A 16,459-nucleotide genomic window follows, 5' to 3' on the forward strand; every position below is an offset into this window, starting at 1 on the left:
ACGTGGAGTAAGATGGGTCTCCTCTTGCCATCTTACCTGATATCCAGCTCTGCGTTTAAATATTTTCAGGGAGGGCTTATTTTCAGGGGGAGGCTTATTTTAGCGCATGCGCTCAAAAGCCCGATTGGGCTTATTATCAGGGGACGTCTTATTTTTGGGGATACAGGGTATTTATTTATTTATTATTTCCACATTGTCCCCTAATTCCATTGACCTGTTCTGGTCCTTCCAAGGATCTTAATTTTCAGGCAGCCATTGGCACAATCCTTGGCAAGTTTAAGAAGTGTGGACTTCAACGTTCAGAAGTGGTATTCTTTATATTTTATTATAGGTAGTCCTTGACTTATGATCACAATTGGGACCAAAATTCTGCCCAGGGACACATAGCTGGGCATTTATTTTGCAAGATGTCTATCTGGGGGATGGACTGAGCATCTCCTTTGGAGCTGGAGTCAGTTCTGGCCAAAATACTCTAGAAAGACTGCAGAGATGGAAGAAAAAATATAAAATGATTTTATCTTAGACAGTTTGCCTGGATCAGCAAAAGGAACAAGTCAGCTAGACCAATTAATTACTTTTACTACCATCCTTGGAGTTAGAATCTCTGATAATTTGGCTGATAACTTCTCATTTTTCTCCTCTGCATCTATGCCAAGATAACATTTATGCGTGGAATCTATGTTCAGGGCAAGGCGCAATGCTAAAATGTATCAAACAGTAATAAAGGGCATCTCTGAACTTTTTTTTTTTTTTTTAAAAAGAAAATCATCCCTGGGTTATTACTCTATGGGATTTAAGAGGATCAAGAATTCTTCTTTCTAGCATGTCATGTCAAAGGATGGGAGAATTGATGAGAAGGCAATGAAATATGTCTGGCTGCATCTGGCTGACCTTATCTTGGTTCAGAAGCTAAGCGGGATTGGGAGTGGTTAGAAATTGGATGGGAAATCACTAGAAACTGGCAAATCTGTTGACTAAGCTATTGACCAGATTTTGTGGAAGAAGAGGAAGGCCACCATTTCCAGACACCCTGGATAAGAAAACTGCATGGTTGGGTCTATGAAATCACCAGATGTAATGGCTCCAAGTGGTGGTCCCTTTGACGGCTGTTTAAATGTGAGTGATCTTCTACTCCCTTTTAAGATCTTCAACAATGAGACAGAGAAAGAGCAGGAACCTTTAATATCTTATGAGTGTATTTCCGAGTACTGGAGCCATCAATTAAAAGGCACCTGCTTTGGAATAAAGATGGGGAGATGCCCCTCTTTATTTGAGCAGATCTGGACTTTGTTCTTCTTTTCATTCTCTCTTGTCTGATTGATCTCTCTACATCCAACAACCCCATAGATCAGTGGTGGAATTCAATTATTTTTTTTTTACTATCGGTTCTGTGGGCATGGCTTGGTGGGCATGGCAGGGGAAGGATACTGCAAAATCTCCATTTCCACCCCACTCCAGGGGAAGGATACTGTAAAATCCCCATTCGCACCCCACTCCCGGGGAAGGATACTGCAAAATCCCCATTCCCTCCCCACTCCTGGGGAAGGATACTGCAAAATCCCCATTCCCTCCCCACTCCTGGGGTAAGGATACTGCAAAATCCCCATTCCCTCCCCACTCCTGGGGAAGGATACTGCAAAATCCCCATTCCCTCCCCACTCCTGGGGGAAGGATACTGTAAAATCCCCATTCCCTCCCCACTCCTGGGGGAAGGATACTGCAAAATCCCCATTCCCTCCCCACTCCTGGGGGAAGGATATTGCAAAATCCCCATTCCCTCCCCACTCCTGGGGGAAGGATACTGCAAAATCCCCATTCCCACCCCACTCTGGGGCCAGCCAGAGGTGGCATTTGCCGGTTCTCTGAACTGCTCAAAATTTCCACTACCGGTTCTCCAGAATCTGTCAGAACCTGCTGGATTTCACCCCTGCCATAGATATTGAATTTTGACCATAACCAGCGCAAGAATAGTTTCCTAGTGTTATTTTACACAGGCCTGGACCATCAGTGTGCATATGAAGAGAAACAAATTGATAAATGGTTTAAAGGCAGGGCTACCCAACCCTTCCTCACTGGTCTCTGTGTTTCCTGCTCTAGAGTTGCCTAACCAAATTCGTTCTGAAAAGAGCAACATATGAAAAGCTTCATCCTTCTTTTCTCTCCCTGAATTTGGCCTTTATATATAAGGCTTTATTCCACGAGCAAGACCAATCAGTTCGGCACAAAAGGGAAGGCAAATACAGACATCTCATGCTTTAGAGCTTTTGAAACACTTCAGAAACACTGTTCTTTTACTCTCTTCTTTGCTGTATCCCTGGGTGGTAGGCCAGGAATATTGTCTCCATATCAAAGGTGGCATGGAAAATTGGGAGTGCCAAGACTTCGTGCCTCTAGCCCGCTAGCCCAGCACAGTTGGGGTTCTTTCTAGACAATAAAATGTTCATTGGGATGGAAAAATGACAAACTTTAGACCATTTCCTTTGTCTTCAAAGAACACCTAAGACCACTTATTCTTTGACTGGAGTTTTCATAAAATAGCACAGGACTACCAGGAGTTTCTGATGTTCCTTTCTTCCCTTCACTTTCAAACCTTCCCTACGCCATTTGAGTGGGTGCATTCGGTCGGTGCGTGTCCAAAAATGTACCCCATCTTACAGAATGCAGAAAAGCAATCTTGTATCACTTAATAAATTGGATGAAAGAGAAGTTGACTTTGAAATATCTTTTGAAAGAGAAGAGAACATTGGATAAATTCTCAAAGATGTTGCTCTTGACTTATTTAGCATTATGGTGGCCAACTGGTGTATATCAGTGCCTTGCTTTCATTAAGTATTATATCCCCATAGAAGAAATTAAGAAACTTCCCCATTAGGCATTTTCAGCCAGGAAAGTTTCAGATGCAAGTGTATGTGTGTGAGTCAAAAGTGTCAAGATGACAGCTACAGCCCTAAGGTCAAAGCCCCCTTTTTATGTTCAACTCATCCACAGATATTTATTTATTTATTGGATCGATTTATATGCCGCCCTTCTCCGGAGACCCAGGGCGGCTTACAATGCGTTAAGCAATAGCCTTCATACTTTTGTTTATACCTGCTTAGTAGGGCTTTCAGGCCCCCCTAAGCGGTGTTCTTTTTTATACAAAGTCAGCTTATTGCCCCCACAATCCGGGTCCTCATTTTACCTACCTCGGAAGGATGGAAGGCTAAGTCAACCTTGAGCCTGGTGAGATTTGAACTTGCAGTAATTGCAGGCAGCTGGTGCTCTTTCACAGCACTTTAGTCTGCTGCGCCACCAAGGCTCTTTATATCCCTGGATAGATGGAAAAGTTCTAACGCAGAGGGCTAATTCATCACCACCTTTGATTAAATTACATTACCCTGCAGCATTTGGTGGTTGTGTCACACAAGAATCAATTGTAGATGGAGCAGCTACTTTTCTACATCATCTCTTTGATGGACTTTGTTTCCTCCCAGGTCCCCATGGTTTGTGTGAATTCAGCCCATATGGTCATTTTCTAACACTATACTGTGCATTATACAAATCCAGAAACTGAGATAATGCACTTGTTAGATTAAGCCTACGGAGTGGAAAGAGGCTTTCCTGAACTCTCATAATGGGGACACAAATCTGGTGCCTTCCTGATGCAGTGGATTATAATCTTCACCCACACAGCCATTGTCAGTTGTCCTCATGGGATCTGGGTGGCATCAAATAACTTAATTATGGCACGTGAAGACCAAATTGTTGGAATGCAGAACAGCAACATGTAAATCTGACAAAACTTTTAGTTGACTTTTTCTTTCTATGGGGATTGTTTGGCTGCTATTGTGAGGTACAGTAGGAGCATTGAAGTTTCCCCTTGGGACCAAGAGTGATGCTATATCAATGCTTTGCTGGAAACGGAGATGAAATGTAAATGAGAGTTCATGGAACTTGGCACCAAGAAAGACATTTCTTCTGGTTAAGCCATCTTAATACTAATCTACTGGTAGGTTGCCAATGTATCAGTAGCTGCTGGGCATCCAGCATATATGCCAATGGGTGTGGGGGGGGGAGGTGTTGAGGAGAAATCAACACAGGGAGAGAATCTGGTGCTGAAAATCATCTAATATAGGCAGCCTTCACCGGAAGCTTCCATTTTCTTAATGGTATGAGAAGGGTAACTTTGGGGATAATGATCAAAGATGGTAAGCATCCTTCATTGGATTCACTAAACTTTTGCCTGGAGAGATTTGGTGGAGATGTTTTAATCAGAAGTCCTACAACAAGCAGAGAGCTGGACTTGGTAGCCTCCATAGTCACATCTAACTCTAAATTTATGGAGGACAGGGCAATGTTTTGGGGTTTGGAGACTGCTCTTAACATTTTTGAGGGAGCCTGAAAAGTCTACCAGAAGTCAAACAGTTTGAATGGAGCTAATTTTTCCTTGGGGGAGAGTTTTGAGGTGGGCTTTTTTGCCTTCTTAAACTTAATTAACTCAATTGGACAACTTGCAGTTTTTAAGAGTTTCCTGTCTCAAAATGGCAAGAAACTCTCTCAGAAATTTTTACTGACAAGTGACCACAGGAACACGCGAAGAAGAATTTCCAGGCATGGGATCTCAAGTTTGCCATCTCTGATCTCTGTGTGTACATAGGAATAAAGTGGGTAAAACAAAACAAAAATCCAGAGCAAATCAAAACAATTGCAATTATGCAATCATGCTCAGGAAGATAAAGCTATCTCAGCATCTACTTCGGTCCTACTATCGCAGCACCATTGAGAGTGTCCTGACATACGGCATTCTTGCATGGTATGGGAGCAGCTCTGTAGTGGACAAAAAAGCTCTACAGAGAATCATTAAAACTGCCCAGAATCTCATCGGACTCCAGCTACCAGACCTGGATGACATCTTCGAATCTCGCTGTTTGAGAAAGTTGCATAACATTCTCAGAGACTCTTCCCATCCTGCTTACAATCTTTTTGGACTGTTGCCTTCTGGCAGAAGATACAGAACAATTAAAACTTGGACCACATGTTTTCTGAATAGCTTTTATCCCAGAGCTATAACTGTACTCAACAATGAACTAAAGGGCCACCATCAGTGAGCTGTTGGACAGCATAACTTGGTCTGTTGTGTGGATGTTTGGGTGGTTTAGGGGTGGGGAATTTGTGGTGGGTGGGTGGGGGGTAGGTGTTTGGGGATTGTTATGTGTGTTGGATCTGGTCTTTGGGTGTTAAGTGAATTTTATTGTATGGGTATACTGTATACACGTACAATGACAATAAAGTTATTTATAAAATATGTGCAGAACATATGAAGGGGGATGGCACTTCCCAATCACCATCTTAACTTCTTTAACATTTTCCCGTGGACAATGCTGTCTACTCTATCATGAGATGCTCTGTCATAAGCCAACCAGTAAGTGTTACAGTAAGTATACGTGGAAAATTTAAAAGAAATAGGTACACACGTACACATTAACACACATGCACACAGGCAAAGTGCCCCAACCCTCACTTAAGAGCCTGTTAAGAACCAGATGGTTAACTCACTACAGGCCAGCTAAATCTTCAGAAAAAAACCTTTTTCTATTGCAGAATAGCCTTTCTCAAGGAACTGAAGCAGCTAAGTCCAGAAGGATGGGCTATAAATCCTATCATCTGAGCATGCTTGCTGGGGAGGATAGGAACTGCCAGAGAAGATTGGGGAAGGTTGCTAACATTTGGTTAGTGGCTCAGCACTTGAATGATAGGAAGATCAAGTAAGAGAAGCTGGAATAACTTCTGGGAATAAGGGGTAATTGTGAACATGAGAAGAATAAAGCTAGGTTTAGCCCATAAAATGGGATTGGATGGCTTGTGGTAGGAACTCAGCTTTATGTGTAGGTAGTAAATTGTGGTGTAATATTTATAGTGTTAGAGAAAGACTGAGTGAGACCCAGGATCAAGTCTATCTTGGAAATTAATTGGTGAGTTTGGGCCTCTACTGTCTCATACTGCAGGCTCCTTACACAGTTGTGAAAGGATGATTGGAGGAAAGAATATAGTAGTATGGGGTATTTAGATCCTACAGGAAAGAAGCAGATATAAATCTAATAAATGAATTAATGGTACTGTTAAGAGATCCATCTTTTTTTCTTTCAGCTAGACCCTTCTAAGAAATCCAACACCACCATCTGTTTCTTACCATTCTCTTCCATAGTAACTGATATCCAAAGACAGACTGTCCTTAAATCTGAGAATTGCATGTTGCACCCTTGCTGAATACCCAGAGATAACTTGGTCCTTTGTGAATCAGTTCAATTCCCTTGTGAAACCCTCTAAGCCAAAGACCCATACCACATCTTGTGGCAGGGAAATCCAGATTTACACAGGATACAGCATTCCTTTCTTTTGTCCATCCAGGATCAATAGCAGAGTTTCAGCTGGGAGATTGTGAGTGATACCTGACAAGGAGAACAACAAAGTTCTCCATCAATCTCCTCCACATCATTCATAATTTTATAAACCACCATTGTAACTTTTAGTTAAAAGATCCTTGTGTTTGAACATCCTTTCAGTCAGTGGAACTTCTTGGGACATGTTCTTCTCTTCACCTTCCAAACCTAATCCAGATGTGTTGGGATTGTGGCTCTCAGAACTCCAAACCAAGCTTTGTGATCTCAGCACATCTGGAGCATGCTTGGTTGGCCATTCCAAAAAAACACCCAACCCAATTCCTGAAACAAATGGGTGTATTACATGGAAAACTTTATTTGGGGTGCCTTCTGTTGCTTTCCTCCAACCCAACAGCTTCTCATAGATTAAACATGTACTGTCAACATATCTGACCACTTGATCTACATGGATGAGAAACCAAATCTGGATGAATTCCTTAGCCACATGTTCCCCATTCCCTGGGAGAGGGGACAGAACCATCTTCATAAACCTCCTGAGAAGTTCAAAGAGAGACATCTACTGATTCAGGAAGCCCTGCACATACACATGTACGCCCACAGGTTGATCCACACATTTATTGCTTTGTGACAAGTCACCAGCTGCTACCAAGCTGTCGATTCTCCTGGCACCCCTCCCCCCCTGCAAAGAGCTGAAACAAGACTTCCACCTCCTGCTGTTGTATCAACATTTGATCCTCCTTCCCCCTTTCTTCAGCCTGAGCTGCCAGTTGAAGAAACATTCCCTCTGCTTCACCCGGGAAAAGTAGATGCGAACTAGGCAGGCAAAAATCCAGCTTCGTTCCAATAACCAGACTGAAAAGCGTGGCTCACCCGTCGGGTGTCATCCTATTTTTCAAGGTATCTCCAATAGAAAGAAGTGAAAGGGAGGAATACAGCTTGATCCCCTTCTCTGTTACCAAGGGGCCACTGAACAATCTGCCCCCCCCCTCTTGAGTAATTGTAAGACGAGCACCCGCTGCCCGGGCTCTCACCAATGGCAGCGGTTCTTGCTGGCGGGGAACGTAACCTGGAAAGATTCAGCACCACAGAGAGGGACAGCTCCTCTCGCACTTCTGCCGATGGCAAGAGATACTCGTGGGAGGGAGAGGAGGTTACTCGTTCAAGGAGGTTACAACCCCGCGGTGAATTTGGAAGAAGGAAAAACCACCAACACGGGCAACGTGGGAACGCTGCAGGTAAGTAGCACCGAGCTACCACATGGCAGATTTAGAGTGGCAGGCGTGGAGCTGGGAGCCGTAGTGCAACGTGGGGAGAATTTGGCACAGAGCAAAAGCAGTCCTCGCTCTTTTTCACACACACACACACACGCACGCACAAACACACACACACACACTCACACCACTCTCACGCCTCTCTCTGCCTGGCCCTTGGACCCTAGGCAGATAATGCCAGAAGGCAAACGCGGTGGCAACTAACTGTTGATCGGAAAACCCGCACAGCAAGCCCGATCTCTCCAACCGCCAGCTTCGCTCTCTTTCTGCCTTGAAACAAAGCCAGGCATCTCAGCCACCCTTGGATGCCACGTCGTTTGACCCAGCGTAGCCAAGAAAGAACGAAATAAAAGCGCGCACACGCTTCCTCTTACCTTTGTCCGAGGCATCCAGAACAACCGACCATATCCTTCCAGCCTTTTAAATCCCCCCGAATGGTCTTCTCGGCTTCCCCTTCCGAGTGCCGGTTGCCTTTCCCGAGCGCACGTCAGCGGGGAGAGAGGTCGGAGATGGCACTGGGTCTTGGCTGGTCTGGGGTCTAGAAGGCAAAGGGCTTCAAGGGAAAGGGGGGGAGGGACGGGGTGGGGAGGGGGGGAGAAGGCGTGGGCACAATCTTTCCAAGCTCTTTTTTTCCCCCTCTTCCAGCCCTGCACTGCAGATCCAGGGGTGAAGAGTAAAGAAGGGGAGGGTTGAGGTTTCTTTACTTACTGAGACACCGAGAAAATGAGAGAAAAGGAGGAGATGGCGTGGAGGGGGGGCGGGGGAGGAGAGGGAGGGAAGAGAGGAAGGAGGGGAGGGGGAGGAGACAGAGCAAAAATGCGGAGGTGGATTTCCCAGGAACTGGGCAGAGCGGGGGAGGGGAGGCGAGGGGTCTCCTTCTCTTTCTGATTGGCAGTTCGTTTCTCTGCTACTTTCCTTGGACAGAAAAAGGGGGCGAGGACTCCAGCCTTAGTTGCCACTACCTGGCAAACCGCCTCCGCCCCCCCCCCCACACGCCCCCCAGTCAGGCTTCCCGTCGTCTCTGGCTTGCCCACCTAAGCCTGGTTCCTAGAACTTGGACCAGACAGCCAACCGCCTTCGTCCCGGTCTCCTGTCTTCTTCTCTTCTCTGCAAGGGGAACCCAGCCGCGGGCCACCCAACTCTCGGCGGAGGGCCTGAAGCGAGAGCGGATGTCCAAGGAGCGAGCGCAGGAAAAGGACTGGGAATGGTGGTGATGGGAGGGGGGGAGAGAGAGAGGGGGGGGAGGGACGGTAGAGAGAAAGCAGAAAAGAGAGAGAGAGGTTTGCAAGGGGGCGGGGAGGCACCTCTGAGCTTTGGGCTCTTCGATTCACTGCCTGCCTGCTTTGCTGCCCGTCCCCCCCCCCCAGCCCCAAAGCAGCTGAGTGGGGTGGAGGACGGGGCCTTTCGAGATAAGGGAGACTAGGAAGAACGGAGGCGGGAAGCCGGAGGAGGAGGAGGAGGAAGAGGAGGCAGCCGGTATTCCCCAGGACTCAGTCGTGGCTCAACCCAGCTCAGCTCACTCGCCCAAGCAGGGCCCTCGCTCGCGCGGAACCGGCGGCCAGTGATCGGGAGAAAATCTGCAACCCACCTGCCGCCTTCCCCGCCCCCATCCCTCTGAATGAAAGACAGCTGGGCCACTTTGGAACCAAATGGGAGGGTGGGGCTAAAAAGGCCTTTGAGTTTGAAGCCCCCCCCCCCACCTCCCGAAGAAGAGATAAAAGCCCCCGCATTAACCCCTCCTCCAGCGCATGGTGGGGTATTTAAAACTGGGGTCTGGCAAGCCAGCATCTCCCATCCTCCAGGTAGGGGCAGGAGTGGGTTCTATTTTTTTTTTACTACCGGTTCTGTGGGCGTGGCTTATTTTGTGGGTGTGGTTTGATGGTCATGTGACAATTCTTTAGGATTTAGCAGAGGTACTGGTCTACCAGGCTTTTAACTGCTTGCAGAGCTGTACCGGTCTACCCATTTATTTTTGCAGGCACCGGTCTACCCATTTATTTTTGCAGGCACTGATCTATTCATTTATTTTTGCAGGCACCAGTCTAATCATGTATTTTTGCAGGCACAGGTCTACCACCAAACTGCCTTTTTCCACTGATCAGCTGTAGGGCAGCCCTTTGAAGCCCCACAGCAAGAGTTTAAACAGCTTTTTTCTTCTAGCTGATCAGCTGGGACTCAGGAGGCAGCAATAGATTGGGGGTGGGGCCAAATAAAAGGTAAGAATAACACGGGGAGTGTTCGGTGATGTGGGGGGGGACCCTCCAGGACTGCTGCTTTGGGAAATGACTGATCCAGTGGTGGGTTTCAAATTTTTTTACTACCAGGTCTGTGGGTGTGGCTTAGTGGGCGTGGCATAGCTTGGTGGGCGTGGCAGGGGAAGGATACTGTAAAATCTCCATTCCCACCCCACTCCAGAGGAAGGTTACTGCAAAATCCCATTTCCTCCTGATCAGCTGGGACTCAGGAGGCAGAGAATAGATGGGGGCGGGGCCAGTCAGAATTTTTACTACCAGTTCTCTGAACTACTCAAAATTTCCGCTACCGGTTCTCCAAAAGCCAAGCTAATCCACCCCATAGAATCAGTAAGTGTTGGGGGGGGGGGAAACAAAGGATCTCCCAAGTTTTCTGGGGAGGCAGTGATGGGTCAATCCTTCATGTTACAGATCCCCATTGGTTGAGCTGCTGTGATCTCCGAGAAGGACTGGATCCTGCCTGAATCCTACAGGGGTGTGTATGTGTGTGTTAAATGATGGAATCAATAATGCAGAGGTGAAGAATTATTGGATGGATTCAGGTAGGAGCTGGACAACTATCTTTTCAGATGCCTTCATTCAAAGCTCCACATTGAGCAGAGGTTGGACTTGATGGCCTTTGGGGTCCCTTCCTTGCTCTATGATGCCATGGTCCTAAAGGCAAGGAGAGAAGAGAGAGAGAGAGACTGCAATAGGATGGACTTGGTTGGCCAGAAATGGGCCTCAGGCAATGCCACATTCAGATTTCCTATCGTTTGGAAGCTCAATCAGAAATGGCAGGGCTGTGCTTCCACAGGATAGGAATTGCGATGGATTTGTTCTCTTGGACCGCTGAATTCACAACATCAGAGGGATTCTGGGTCATGGATCCACTGTTGCAGTTGAACTGCCTGAGGCTTCCTCTTCTGACCTAAGACCTTTGTGGATGCCAGGAGCAAAGGGAGGGAGGAGAAAAGGCAAGCAGAGGGATAGAAATGAGGGAAAGGGGACAGAAGGTCATCCGCTGATAAATCCAAGAACACCATGTTTGTATTTACACATCGTACTTAAAAAGGTAAAGGTAAAGGAGTCCCTGAGTATTTTACTCATAATTGCCAACTATAGAGGGTGGCACTCATCTTCAATTCAAGGCCATTGAGCTAGACCGGGGATTGGCAACTTTAAACACTCAAAGAGTCATTTGGACCCATTTCCCACAGAAAAGAAAACACAGGGAGCCACAAAGGTCCTAACTGGAAGCCCTCCATTTAATTCTGGAGCCAACTGGAAGTCCGGTTCCCCACCATAGAGTCTTCTCCTAGCGTGGTGTCTTTTTTCCTCTACCTGTCCTAGCCAAAAGCCCTATCAATTGTGGAGCTGACCGGAGCCGCAGCAGAGGGATGAAAGAGCCACATGCGGCTCCAGAGCCACGGGTTGCTGACCCCTGAGCTAGACTATTCGAAAACATTTCTGTGGCCATGTGACCACCATGATGTTACCTTCCCACTCAAAGTGGTACCTATTTACTCACATTTGCATGCTTTCGAACTGCTAGGTTGACAGGAGCAGGGGTGGGAATGGGAGCTCACTCTGTCGTGTGGTGCTCAGGTCTCGAACCTTGGTTGCCGGCTTTCCAGCTGACAAGCCCAGTGTCTTAATCACTGAGCCACCATACCGCTCATCATACTTAACCTGGTGCGAATTAACACATTGCTTGGGGTTCCCAAAATATAACCTATTGTGACTGAGGCCCAAGTAGACCAAACACAATTCGGTCCTAAACAAACTTATTTTATTGAAACAGCTGAGAATTAATTCATTCTCAACTTTAGTCCAAAACCAATTCTTCGGCCTTATCACCAACCTTTGATGTCTTTGGCAGCCTGCCAAAGGCTTTTCTTGGCAAAACCCCCACAAAGTTCAAGAGACACTGACAAGAAGCACTGGAATCAACGTTTCTTTTCTGCGAAGAACCCAACGGCTTGTTGCTGCTCTTTTAAGCCTTATGGGAGTGGCCAATCATCTTCTGGCCTTACTCCTGAGTCGTCCTTTTTGCTTCAGCTGCTCTTGCTTTCTGGCAGCTCTTCACATGTGCACACTAGGAACAGGCTCCTCCTGTTCCTCTGCCTCTCTGCTGTCTGACTCTGGAGGCTCTGGAGTTTGCGCATCGCTCCCAGATGGCCCTGGCCCCATCTCTGCCTCCGATGCAGAGCCCTCATCCAAGCCTTCCCCAGACTCCAGGACTGGCCCATGTTCCTCCCCAGCCTCCTCACTGTCCGACTCCACTGCCAGCTCCACAGGCTGCTGGCGGACCATAACATAACCTGATAGTCTCAGTTTATATGTTGTGTTATTATGGCACACAGAGACCACAAAAAGCTAGCAAATTGTGTGAAAACAGTCATCAGGTTTGTACAAAGATGAGGGAGAAGCACAGAAAGAATAGTTCTGGGAGGAACTAGTGCAAACTAGTCTATTGTTATTTGTTCAGGCTCTCGTTCACTATCCTGAAAAAGACAGTACTTCTGGCACTATCCTGAATGGGCAGAAGAAAGCTTGAGAGATGGATGTAGATAAAGTCTGATGCTTTGCATTTATTGAGGAGTGATGGGGCCAAGGGATGGATCTGAATGCCCTGTTTTCCATCATATTGGGGGGGAGTCATCTCTCCAGTTTCCTTCGCTCGATCCCAATGGAAGACCAGGATAAGGCAACTTCTCCCATGGAGCCATTTCAAAATGGGAGGTGGAGGCTACAGCATGCTGGAAAGATGTCTAAAAGGAAATTGCAACACCAGGAGTAGTTTCCTCTACCAGCTCCAACAAGTCACACAGAAAAAACGTAAAATCTCTTTCAGGTCCTTAACTCTTCAGTGGAGATGTTGGTGGTCCTTCAATGTGGAAGTGGTTTCTTCCAGAGTATTTTTCAACTTCCCAGTCTTGCCTCTGGTCTAATCCATGGGCCAACTGGCTCAGTTTAGCAGAGTTTCTGAATCCAGAAAAGCTAATTCAACGCTCAAAAATGCTCCCAAGATGCAGTCAAAAGTTATTATCAGCTACTTTGAGAACAAAGTGGCAAACCGGAAGCCTGCTCATAGGAGAAGAAAACTTAGGAGAAACTGAAGGCAAATTTTGACACAGCATTAACAGGAAATGTGCTGAAGGTGGGTACTTTACAAACCAGAAGGGGGACAGAAATATGTGAATTGCAACAGGGACATGTCAAACGTCTAGATTGGTTTTTGGTTCCAATAAAACAGTATTCTCCAACTATGTTGAGTTATATTTCCCAGAATTCCTAGCTAATATTTTGGGAATCCCGGGGGAAGACACAGTATTGGAACCAAGTCACTTCAAAAGAAATGAGATCTGAAGTGGAAATAATGTGAAAGTCTCTTTGCTGGTGCCATTTTCCCAAGTACTTTGCCAATATCTTAGCTTTATCCATCAATTTTTGTAGCACTTTTGCCCAGAGGGTATTTTAAGTGGTTTGTCAATTAGATCCAACGAGTGACGCGTCTGAATAATGATATGGTTTGATTGAAAAATATTGCATGTCTGCAACTGAAGTAACAGTGCAGCGGTCATCTAAAATCACACTAAACACAATGGGCAACACACACTTCATTCTATCACACCTAAGTGCTTTGCACACATATTGGATAATATCGCCTCTCCCCACTTATTCTCTACACATAGCAGAGAAAAACCAAAAACTTGATAAATCACATTTCTGCAACTCAGCCTACATAATTTGAGCTTCAATGGGTTGTAAGAACCCAGGTAATTAGGTAAATTATGTAAATAATGGCTCTGCTACCTGCAGATAGGTGTGTCATATTAACATACCCAGCATGAAGAGAAAAAGGGGTGGAAAAGCAAATGATAGAATTAAAAGTGTACTGGTTAACTTTCTTCAATCTGATGCCAATGGCTATGGGTGGTATAGAGCAGGGGTCTGCAACCATAATCACTCAAAGAGCCATTTGGACCCGTTTCCCATAGAAAAGAAAACACCGGGAGCCACAAAATCGTTCCTGTGCCCGACTATTTCTTGAGCGGCCACAAAACTAGCATATGTAGTTGAATTAAATGTTCTGTTTTCTTCTGAAACTTTTCTTTTCTTGGATTTATCCATGGTTGGCCTACCGGGGGTTGAAAAGCTCAATAAATGGCGTGCCGGTAGGTGTCGCACATTGGTGGTTGTGACGCATATTTTGAGTGACAGGGAGCCACAGCAGAGGGGTGAAAGAGCCACATGTGGCTCCAGAGCTGCAGATTGCTGACCCCTGGTATAGAGTATTACCTGTGAAGGTTACACCCTTGAATTGAGGATGACTCCAATCGATTTCATGGACACATAACTTTATTGTTTTCTTGGCACCCAAGTGGAAATGATTTCCCATCCCATATCTTATTGTGGGATGTTCTTTAGATTCTCTACTCTGGTCTACAACCCTTACATTTTCTTATGTCTCCCACCCTGGTCTAAGCCTGGCTAGCTCTTTCTGAGTCAGTAAGGAAAACGGTACAATGCTGAAGTTGACCTGTCAGATCATACGGGAGACTAGGCTCTCCATCTTGATCCTGATAGGAAAGTCACCGGATGACATTTGACTAGCCTTTACCTTTTTAAGCTATGTCACCAAGTGGGAGGAAAGCAATGTACTTCATCCTGAACTCTCTGAAAGAAAGGGAGGAGGTGAAGGTACACAATGACATCAAAGTAGCAAGTTGAAATTTGGAATGAGTCATCATCCTCAAAGTTATCGGACTAGGGAGTTAACTGCACCGAGTTATAGGAGGCTGCCTCAAATGTCTTTTAAATTAATGATGAGTTAGGAGGCGGGCCTAGATAAATACCAGCTGCTTGATAAAGGGGGAGGCACCAAAGACTTCATCTTACATGGTTTCTTGACATGGTCCTCACATCAAGTAGGAACGATGGTGAAATGCAGGACCTTTTCCCTGGTGGCACTAATCATCTGGAAGTCTCTTGCAGAAGCCAATTTGGCTCCATCCCTGAAGACCTTCTGCTCTTATGAGGAATCTCTGGGGCAAAGCTGTACTGAGGACACCTCGCTTGCTTATCATTGCTACCTTGAGAGCTTCGTGGTTTTTAGGGATGTAAGGAAGGGTATCACTATTTTTTGTGTTCCTTTTTTGATAGGAAAGCAGGATGAATTGGAATAAACAAACAAGATACATGGCGGTTGCCTAGCAACACATCACAACAGGGAAGTGGGGAGCAAGGTATCCTGTGGTTGCCAGGCAACAGCCACTGGGTACCTTTCAGCAAGACAGAGCTTGTAATGGATGGCATGTGATCAGCCCATTGAGGTGGGCAGTAGGGAGGTCCAATATTCTCTCATCTTCAAGAACCAGGACAGGAGATGTTGAGGTGGGATTCTGGAATTGCACGGAATCACAAGTTTAAGCATGCCAGGCAGAAAAATACACCCGCCTGTTCCTACTACTCGTTCTCATTCAATTTGCTGAAAAAGAAACTGCTGTCACTTTCCTCTCCACCCAAAGAGACGAGAATGTTGATGAATTTCTCCTTGATGGAGAGTGATGCTCTTGCACATATTTAATGACACATAGCTAGCCAATAAGGGTGCTCTGTCTCCTAATGCACAATCCTCTTTCTTAGGGCTATGCAGCCTCCTTGGCTTCTAATACATCAGTTCAGCCCTAAGGGAAGATATAAGAAGCAATTCCTCCAGTGGTTCTATTCAGCCGGTTCTATCTGGTTCTGGCGAACTGGTAGCGGCAGCTGTGGGAGGCTCCGCCCACCTCCGCCGACCATCACATCCCGTTTTTGATGCTCTGCGCATGCACTGAAGATCCTGTGCATGCACGGAGGTGGTGTGTGCGCTCCCATTTGCGAACCGGTAGCAAAGGTAAATGAATACCACTCCTGCATTCCTGCCTCGGGGCTCTTTCAGATTGCGAAGGATGAGAAGCCAAGGAGACTTCAAAAGACATAGATTGCAGAAGATGTAGATCGGTGTTTCTCAACCTTAGCCACTTTAAGAGGTCTGGACTTCAACTCCATGCTGGCTGGGGATTTCTGGGAGTTGAAGTCCAGATCTCTTAAAAGGGCTAAGCTTGCAAAAAAATGTCAGTGTTGTTGTGATCCGCCAGCAGCCCACGAAGCTGGCAGTGGAGTCAGACAGTGAGGAGGCTGGGAAGGAACATGGGCCAGTCCTGGAGTCTGGGGAAGGCCCGGACGAGGGCTCTGCATCGGAGGCAGAGATGAGGCCAGGGCCACTTGGGAGTGATGCACAGACTCAGGAGCCCCCAGAGTCGGACAGCAGAGAGGCAGAGGAACAGGAGGAGCCTGTTCCTAGTGCACGCATGCGCAGAGCTGCCAGAAGGCAAGAGCAACTAAAGCAAAAGGAATGACTCTGGAGTAAGGCAGGAGATGATTGGCCCCTCCCATAAGGCTTAAAAGAGAAACAAAGGCACTTGGGGCCTTTTGCAGGAAAGCAATGTTGCTAACTCTGTTTCCAGTCGGCATCTCTTGTTTGTTTCTAGACTCCATGGGGCTTTGCCAAGTAAGGCCTTTGGCAGGG

At 46.4% G+C, this 16,459-nt stretch overlaps 1 protein-coding gene across 4 annotated transcripts in view; it reads right to left on the reverse strand.

Annotated features, from left to right (window-relative positions):
• Window positions 1–8,230, reverse strand: part of DLGAP3 (DLG associated protein 3) — a 307,850-nt gene extending 299,620 nt beyond the window's left edge. For all 4 annotated transcript variants that reach the window (XM_034413387.2, XM_034413386.2, XM_034413385.2 and 1 more), the window contains exon 1: window positions 8,026–8,230. The gene's annotated coding sequence lies outside the window, so the exon portion shown is untranslated. The remainder of the gene's footprint in view (window positions 1–8,025) is intronic.
• Between the last annotated feature and the right edge of the window lie 8,229 nt (window positions 8,231–16,459).

Source organism: Pantherophis guttatus, chromosome 10 (genome assembly GCF_059756535.1).
Source record: "Pantherophis guttatus breed Tessera chromosome 10, ASM5975653v1, whole genome shotgun sequence".
In the NCBI taxonomy this organism is placed as follows: domain Eukaryota; kingdom Metazoa; phylum Chordata; class Lepidosauria; order Squamata; family Colubridae; genus Pantherophis; species Pantherophis guttatus.